The sequence below is a fragment of the Mus pahari genome, chromosome 20, assembly GCF_900095145.1.
Source record: "Mus pahari chromosome 20, PAHARI_EIJ_v1.1, whole genome shotgun sequence".
NCBI lineage: Eukaryota > Metazoa > Chordata > Mammalia > Rodentia > Muridae > Mus > Mus pahari.
The window spans coordinates 29,329,739-29,338,835 of record NC_034609.1 but is presented as its reverse complement, the minus strand read 5'-3'; the positions used below and the strand labels follow the sequence as shown (position 1 = coordinate 29,338,835).

The 9,097-nt window shown below is 46.2% G+C and overlaps 1 protein-coding gene across 1 annotated transcript in view; it reads right to left on the bottom strand.

The window, feature by feature from the left end:
• Pskh1 (protein serine kinase H1) overlaps positions 1-8,921 on the bottom strand; it is a 29,592-nt gene extending 20,671 nt beyond the window's left edge. The window contains exon 1 of the mRNA XM_021220179.2: positions 8,752-8,921. The gene's annotated coding sequence lies outside the window, so the exon portion shown is untranslated. The remainder of the gene's footprint in view (positions 1-8,751) is intronic.
• Between the last annotated feature and the right edge of the window lie 176 nt (positions 8,922-9,097).

The window sequence follows — 9,097 nt, the reverse complement described above, 5'->3', positions numbered from 1 at the left end:
CTGCCTCCCAAATGCTGGGATTAAAGGCATGCGCCACCACTGCTCGGCTTCTGTTTTGTTTTTGAGATAGGGTCTCACTACTTAGCCCTGACTAGCCTAGAACTCACTACATAGACAAGGATCGTTTCACACACATAGAAATTCACTTGTCTCTGCCTTTCGTATGCTCAGCTCCAATCACATCTGCTGTATTAGTTAGGGTTTCACTGCTGTGAAGAGACACCGTGACCAAGGCAACTCTTATAAAGGACAACATTTAATTGGGGTTGGCTTGCAGGTTCAGAGGTTCAATCTATTATCATCAAAGTGGGAGCATGGCAGCATCCAGGCAGGCAAAGCATTAAGAGGAGCTGAGAGTTCTACACTTATTCTGAGGGCAAACAGAAGACTAGCTTCTAGGAAGCTAGGGCGAGGGTCTTAAAGCCCATACCCACAGTGACATACCTACTCTAACAAGGCCTCACCTCTTAATAGTGCCACTCCCTGGGCCAAGCATATACAAACCATCACATCTGCTAACTTCTCTTCCCATGTCGATGAAGTGGAAATGAAGACGGGGGAAAATGGTGGTTGATAAAAGCCTGGGAAGAAACAATTCCTCCAGCTTTCTTGTGTATGTGCCCAAATTAGTAGCCAGCATGGGTACTGGAGTAGATGGGATGAGTGGGAAGCCTCAGAAAAGACGCCCCTGAGGTCATGTTACACCATTTACATCCAGGTCACAAAGCTAACAGAGATGATCTGTTCTCCAGGGTCTGCTCTATATCTTCAGATCCCAGAGACTGTCACAAACCACTCCTAAGGGAAAGCCCCAGCATGCTGCACAGTGGCACTTGGCACCACTGTCCTCCCTGACACTCCAGACATGACCAGCCAAGAGAGGTAAGGGGAACTTATCCAAAGCTACTCAAGTAGAGATGGCCAATCATGGACTCCGGTCTCCTGGTTCTCCATGAAGGATCGTTTCATTGGACAGTAAAGGTTTCAGAAGTATCTGGGCCTAGCAGAACTTGACCTCATCAGGTCAAAGCCTGAATTGTTTCCTCACATCACTAAGGTGGTGAGTCAACACACCTCTGCTGAGCCCTTTTCTCAGGAGACTATGTTCAGAAACCCAAATACCAACTATAATCTGTCATGCAGCTCACAGCTTTATTTCACTTTTCTACAAGAGTCTTGCTATGTATGTATCCCTAATTGACCCTGAACTCCCTATGTAGCCAGGGCTGGCCTCTAATTTGCAGCAATCCTGCCTAAGCTCCTGAGTGCTAGGATTGCAGGTCTCAGCCCTCGGTCTGGCTGCATAGCTTTATTCTCCACTGCCTTTCATTACACTGTCAGTTCCTTGATGAAGGCCTGTTTCTCAGCTCTCCTGGCCTCCTTTGGAACCTGGTAAAGTGCAGAGCTCAGGAAGCAGTCAGTCAGTCTGTCAACAATGAGAAATGTGGTAGACACTTGGTTTCCTATTTTCTGTGAGTCAACAATAAAAGGTTCTGAGGTACTCTCAAGACTTAGAAGCCACAATAGTGGTTCAACATCCTTGACAACAATGGTTTTAAAGGTTTTATCTGGGTTTTAAAGGTTACTTGAATCCCGAAGTAAGTTTGTCCACAAGCTTCCAGATCTAATTCTATTTATGGGGAAGGCCAGGAGAAAAGAGCCAGCAGCAGAGGTCTGGTCTGTGAGTCTCCCAATGGTAGAGAACAAGCATTTGCCCTCTCCAATATTACTCACCAACAATTTTCCCCCACAGTAAAGCAAAATAACCTTTAAACCTCTAAAGATCCTGAACCAAGCTGGGCATAGAGGTGCACGCCTTTAATCCCAGAACTCGGGAGGCAGAGGCAGGTGAAGTTTGAAGACAGCTAGGGCTAGGCAGAGATATAAATAACCAGAAGATACTGAGGCTGTGTTTTGGAAGGCAGTGATCTTAGGCGTAGGTGCTAAACTGCACTCTCATCATCAAAAGGCAAACATACACCAGACAGAAATTCTTGTCCTCTTAGATAAACAAGAACAAGAACAGCTGCAGACATGGGGAGAACTCTGTCCTCTACAACATGGAGACTGACCCAGCAATTCCATTTCTAGAAACAACATGGCAAAACCACATTCACAAGGGAACAGATACCCGTGTGAGAAAACTCATGGCACCTTCATCAACACAATGAAAAATTAGGGTCTGGAAATACAGCCTGTACCCAAGTTCAAACCTAGCATGTGTGAGGCTCTGGTTCAAACCAGCACAACAAAAGTAAATTTATTTATTTATTTATTTATTTATTTATTTATTTATTTGGTTTTTTTTCGAGACAGGGTTTCTCTGTGTAGTCCTGGCTGTCCTGGTACTCACTCTATAGACCAGGCTGGCCTCAAACTCAGAAATCCACCTGCCTCTGCCTCCCAAGGGCTGGGATTAAAGGCGTGCACCACCACCGACTGGCTGTAAATTTTTTTTTTTAATTGGAAAATTAGAGCATGGGGAATGGCTCAATCATAAATGATCTGTCCTACACACATGAGAGCCTGAGTTTGGGTCCCCAACAACCATGTGGAAAGCTGGCATTATGACACAGAAATGTCAACACACTGAGGACAGGGGATGCCGGAGGGTTCCTGGAGCTCATGGCCCACAATTCTTACCCACCTGGTTCAGGCTCAATGAGATCCTGTAACAGTGAATAAGGCAGAGGGCTTATAGAAAGATGGTTCAAGATTTAGGGCACTTGCTCTCACAGAGAACTTGCTCATTCCCAACACACACATGGTGGCTCACAACCACCTCTAACTGGCTCCAGGAAATCTGATGCCTTTTTCTGACCTCCACAGACATATATGCAGGAAAATCATACACACAAAATAAAATGAATAAATCTAAAAATATTTCTTAAGCAAGAGTGAGTGTGATAGAGAAGACATCCGACATTTTTACCTTTGGCCTCCATATATACTTGTAGGTGCACAATCTGTGTATGCACCCGCAAACATGTGCACACATATGCACACACACAAACATGTACACACATATAAACATACATACACATAAAACAAATCATTTAAAAAATATAACTAGCTTTAACTCTAGCACTCAAGAGGCAGAGGCAAGCAGATCTCTGAATTTGAGGCCAGCCTAGTCTGCAGAGTTAGTTTCAGGACTGTCAAGGCTACATAGAGAAACAAACAAACAAAACTGTAAATAAAAAATGTTCTAATTAGCTTGGACCAACCAGTAGTCCAGGCCTGTAATCCCAGTAGCTGAGAGACTGAGGAAAGAGTACTGCTGCAAATGCAAGACATACCTAGAGACACACGGACTCCGCCTCACAGAGGAGAGGAGGAGGGCACCAGCGAGATACCTCACCAGGGTTAAGAGGGCTTGCTGCCAAACACGTCATTCTGAGTTCACGCACCAGAACCCACATGGGATAAGGAGACAACCACTCCTACAAGTTGTCCCCTGACCTCCACCATGTGCACATGTGTAACACATGCACACACCCCAACACAAAGTAAGAAAATGTAAGAGAAAACGTAGAGACAACCCACATAGTCAGCAATGAGAATACTAATTCCAAACCAGCCCTAGCTACATGACACCCTATCTCAAAAAATGAAACAAAATGAAAAGAAAACAAGAGGGCATAAAAATTAACTAAAATAATTCACACAATGGAATTCTCTTCAATGATGCAATAGAAAGGTACATTACAACTACAGGTATAGTTCAGTGGTAGAGAACTTGCCTAATCTGTGCCAGCCCTCAGTACCACAGAAAGAGCAAAACTATGTAAATCAGCACGGATACTATATACCAGGATTAATATCTGTGATATACTGTAGAATAAACCTAAGTGTATGTATCTATTATGCCCCATGAGAGATTTTATTCATTGATTCTTTTACTTATTGAGAGGGTCTCATATAGCCCATGCTGACCTTGAACTTACAATGTAGGTAAAGATGACTTTGAACTCCTATTCCTCCAGTCTCTACTTCAAAGTTCCGAGATCACAGACCTACATCTCTATGTTCAGTCCTTTGTGGTGCTAGGGACTGAACCCAGGTTTCCTGAATGCCGGGCAAACACTCCATCCACCGACTGAGCTATATCTTCAGCTCTCTTTAGATATGATTTGTTTCTTATAAGAGATTAGATCAAAAGGCTTCATATACTCAAGGCAGGTGCTCAACACAGAGTTATATCTTAGCACCATTTTGGTGATGGTGGTTTTAAATTTTCTTAGCCAGGTGGTGGTGGTGCACGCCTTTAATCCCAGGACTAGGGAGGTAGAGGTGGTAGATCTCTGACTTCGAGGCCAGCCTGGTTCAGGCTCTGTAGTTCAAGACGGCCAGGACTACACAGAGAAACAAACCCTATCATTCATACATAAATATAAATATATTCGACACACATGGTGGCACAGAAGTTTATTCCCAGGACTTTAAAGGCAGAAGCAGGCAATGTAGCAAGTTCTAAGCCAGCCAGGACTATTGTCTCAGGAACATCATCATCATTATCATCATCATCATCATTTGTATGTGTGTATGATGTGTGTTTTGTGTATATCATGCATATAGAGGTCAAAAACAACCTTTTGCTTTCTTTTGTTTTTGAGGCAGGGATTCTCTGTGTAGCCTTGGCTGTCCTGGAATTCACTCTGTAGACCAGGCTGGCCTCAATTGAACTCAGAAATCTGCCTGCCTCTGCCTGCCAAGTACTGGGATTAAAGGTGTGTGCATGCAACCTTTGCCTGGCAATTGTTACATTTTTATTATCACCCTCAGAAATACTGATCTAGTAATTTTCCCTGAGTTCTCCTTTCTAGCCCACAAATGTTTACTGATTTCCTGCCCTGGAAAAACTCTATTAGGACAGTGATAAAAAGAAGAGAGTCTTTGCTCTCAAGGGATTTACAGTCTGGACAGTCTTCATAAAATCCTTTGACCCATTAATTTTTTTCAAGACAGGTTTTTACTAGACAGTGGCTGTGGCTGTCTTGGAACTCACTATGTAGACCAGACTGGCACTAAACTCACAGAGATCTCCTGCCTCTGCCTCCCAAGTATGGGGATTAAAGAAGTGGGTCACCAAGCCCAGCTGACCCATCACTCTTATGATGCCCAGAAAGGCCACTTCAAATCTGCAGCCTGAAAAAGTCCCTCAGCTAATTTTCCTACAACAAAGGAAAACATCACACACATATCTACCTTAACATCAACTATGCTGACAACGCAAGACTGTGTCAAGAACAGGTCAGTGATGACCGAAAGCCTCTCCAGTTCTCAGAATTCCTTGCCTCTTTCTAGGGCGATGCTTCACAGAGACTAACACTACTGTCTAATGCTCTAGGTCAACGAAGACGGCTGCTCTGGCTGCCCTGAAGTTTAAGGGTCAATAGTGCCAACAGCTTACAGCACAGTAACATCACCACGCAGCTGGACGAGCGCTGAGGAAGGTCAGAGCAGCTCATAGACCATGCTCATACTAACAAAGCCAAATGAAAGGGCAAACCAACTATGACCTTGTGACTACCTTTAGCATCTGTTTCAGATCCCACAGGCATTTGGATTCTCAAGGGCATTCTATTCCAAGTGACAGGGAAATCTGAAATGTGAAACTATACCTCAAAGTCAGAGGCAAGTTTCCTGAAGGCTGCACTTTCTCTGGCTCATTTATTCATCTTAAGCACAGGATTACAATTAGACTTAGAAAACTTGCCTGTTCAGCAAACTCATCCTCTAGTAAATTAGCGCCCTAAATCCCTTTAGGGGAGTGATTAACTGTATCTATCTGATGAGAAATGGTGTTATCAGAGCTCTGATACCTACAAATGACCTTGAAGAAAACACAAGACACAGGGCATCATCCTACACACAGACAATAGGAAGAACAACTTTAGAAGACGTTTTTGCCAGGTGGTAGTGGTGTATGCCTTTGACCCCAGCACCCAAGAGACAGAGACAGGCAATCTTTGTAAGTTCGAGGTCATCCTGGTCTACAAAAAGAGTTCTAGGACAGCCAGACCTACACAAAGAACCCTGCCTCAAAAAACCAAAGAGGTGGGGTGGGGAATGATGACATTATCTAGCTGGGCCTTGTGGGAAAGGCCCATAATACAAGCTACTCAGGAAGCTGAGGCAGGAAAATCCCAAGACCTGTCTCAGCTGCAGAGTAAGTTCAAGTTCAGGTTGGACAACGTAGTAAAGCCCCATCTCAAAATCAAAAGTGAAAAAGATGGCTGGGGTTCTACCTCAGTGGTAGAGTTAGTCGTGATTAGATCCAAAACAAAAGCATCAACCATGATATGGCTGGCAAGAGAGCTCAGTGGGTAGAACCACCTGCTGCCAAGACTGACAACCTGATTCTATCTAGAACCAACAAGAGAACCAACTCTCACAAACTGTCTCTGACCTACCTACCTACCTACTCACCTACACGAGTGTGCACACACATACACACAGGGAGACAGACAGGGAAGTTTTCTGGGGCTAGGAATGTACCTCAATAGTTTATTACTGGCACATATTTAGATTTTTTTCAAAGTCTTTCCAAGGTACGGACAATGATCCACAACAGGAGTCTACAAGGGCAGTAGCTTCTCGGGGCGATAGCACAAATCTCCATCCAAGAAATACAGTGATTCACCGGGCGTGGTGGCGCACGCCTTTAATCCCAGCACTCAGGAGGCAGAGACAGGCGGATTTCTGAGTTTGAGGCCAGCCTGGTCTACAGAGTGAGTTCCAGGACAGCCAGGGCTACACAGAGAAACCCTGTCTCGAAAACAAAACAAAACAAAACAAAAAGTACAGTGATATCATTATCTTTTGCTTTCTTATTTTNTTTTTNTTTTTTTTTTTTTGGGGGGGGGGTTCGAGACAGGGTTTCTCTGTGTAGCCTTGGCTGTCCTGGAACTCACTCTGTAGACCAGGCTGGCCTCGAACTCGGANATCCGCCTGCCTCTGCCTCCCAAGTGCTGGGATTAAAGGTGTGCGCCACCACGCCTGGCTGCTTTCTTATTTTCAAGACAGGGTCTCACTCTGTAGCCCAGGCTTGACTGACTGATAAACTTACTATAGAAGCAGAACTGACCTCAAACTTAGAGCAATCCTCCTGTCTCAGTCTCCTAAATGCTGGAATTACGGGTGTGCACAACCATGCCCTGACGTCATTTATCACCATTTTCTGAAAAGGGGACACAGCTCAGTTGTTAGAATGCAAAATGCCCAGGATCAATCACTGTACAGGGGGAGAAAGGAGACTGAAAAACAACTTTAAGAGCACAGGTTTCTAGCTTGTATCTTGTTTCTTTCTTATTTTTTGTTTTGCTTCATGAGACAGGGTCTCACTCTGTAGTCCTGGCTGACTTGGTACCTGATATGCAGTCTGGGATCATCTCAAATCCATGGTAATCCTTCTCCTTCTGCTTCCCAAATGCTGGGGTTACAGCATTTAAGCTACTATGTATTGTAAGCTGACCATGTAGCTAAGTGAAAAGGGTCCGGGCCCTGAGTTCAATTTCCACCAATGAAACCAACAGAAAAATAAAGTGAAAACTTTTCCCCCCAAGACAGGCTCACTGTATCAGACTGTCCTTTAACTTTTGGGTGTCCTCCTGCTTCTGTCTCAGGAGTGCAGTGATCACAGGCATGCACCACCATACCAGGGCTTTGGAGTATTTTGTTTTTGAGATGGGGTCTCATATAGCCCAGGTTTGTCCTAAACATACTATGTAGCCTAAACTGGCCCTTACTGATCATTAGTGTAGTCTACCACATCTAGCTAAGAGTAAAACTCTTGAATTTGTATCTTGAAAAAAATTACTCCGAGATGTAGCTGTTGGCTGTGATGATCTCAAAATGCTGGCCATGACAGATGTTCCCTAAGGCTTAAGCTGTATCTATTCAAGTCAGTGTCCCAATAGCTTTAACTAAACACTACTGCTGTGTGAATGCAGTTTTCCAAGGAAATGACATCAATGGTACATTTAAAAAGACACAGGTTAATTTCCTCTACTGGTGAGTGAGGGTGGAAATGAACGGAAGTTTCACAAACCGAGAAAGCAGCTATCTGGAACCTCGAGGGTATGAAATCACAGAGTTAACAGGAGGCTCACCTGCCTCAACAATGCACTACTACTATAATCGCAGTACAGACGTGCCCAGACGTTCTCTGTAGGGCTAGGTAGGCCACATCCGATCATGAAAAGCTTTGAATGCTGCAGGCTACAAGGTTTAGTTTTTCCCTACAGTAACTAAGGAGGCAATTTTAACGAATGATTTTTCTGGTGCGAATTATACACGCAGCAGCTTCAGAGGACTGAGCGGGGGCTCTCCTTCTAAGTATGACAGGTTTGCCTTGCAAGCGACCCAGCTGGACTCTGGCCCTTTTTCCAGGCAGTACATGGAAGCGATCGATGGCCTCCGCAGGACCCTGGCGTTCAGTCGCAAGGGAAGGGTGTGGAGTAGGCGCCGCACACAACAAGGTTAGATCAACCTGACCCGCGCTGGACGCGGGACGGCTGGGCAACAGACAGGCAGTAACCAAGTGCATCGGGCCTAACGCGTCAGGAGGTTTCGAGGCCATGCCCGGGGGACCGCGGGTAGCCACAACCCGGCCTGCTCCCCAGCCCACAGGCCCCAGTGCACGGGGACCGAGGGCTCGGAGTCGCGCCAGGCCCTGGCTGCGCCCGCGGCTCAACTCGCCGGCCCCTCACGCCGGTCAGGCCGAAGCCCCGAGCCGGAAGGCCTCACCTGGCGCGGGCGGCGGGCTCTCCGGAGTCTCGGCGGCTCAGCCCACCGTCTCCCAGCCCTGGCCACGGGCGCCGCCGCCGCCATTCTCCCGCGTCAGCGTGGTGGCGTCATTACTGCGCGCGCCTGACGCCAAAACAAACTTGAGCGGCCACGGGGCGGAAGGGAGGCGGAGCCTCCAGACGCGGACGCGGTGGGCGGCCTCTGAGTGCCTGCCAATCAACGTCTTCGGGGCGGAGCAGGGCTCTTTTCCAGGGGTGGGTCGGTTTGCGCAGCTGGACACCGCTGGGGAGCCGCTTGTGGGGGGAAAAGTTCTGGGAAACGTAATGACCCAGAGAAAAAGGAAAAA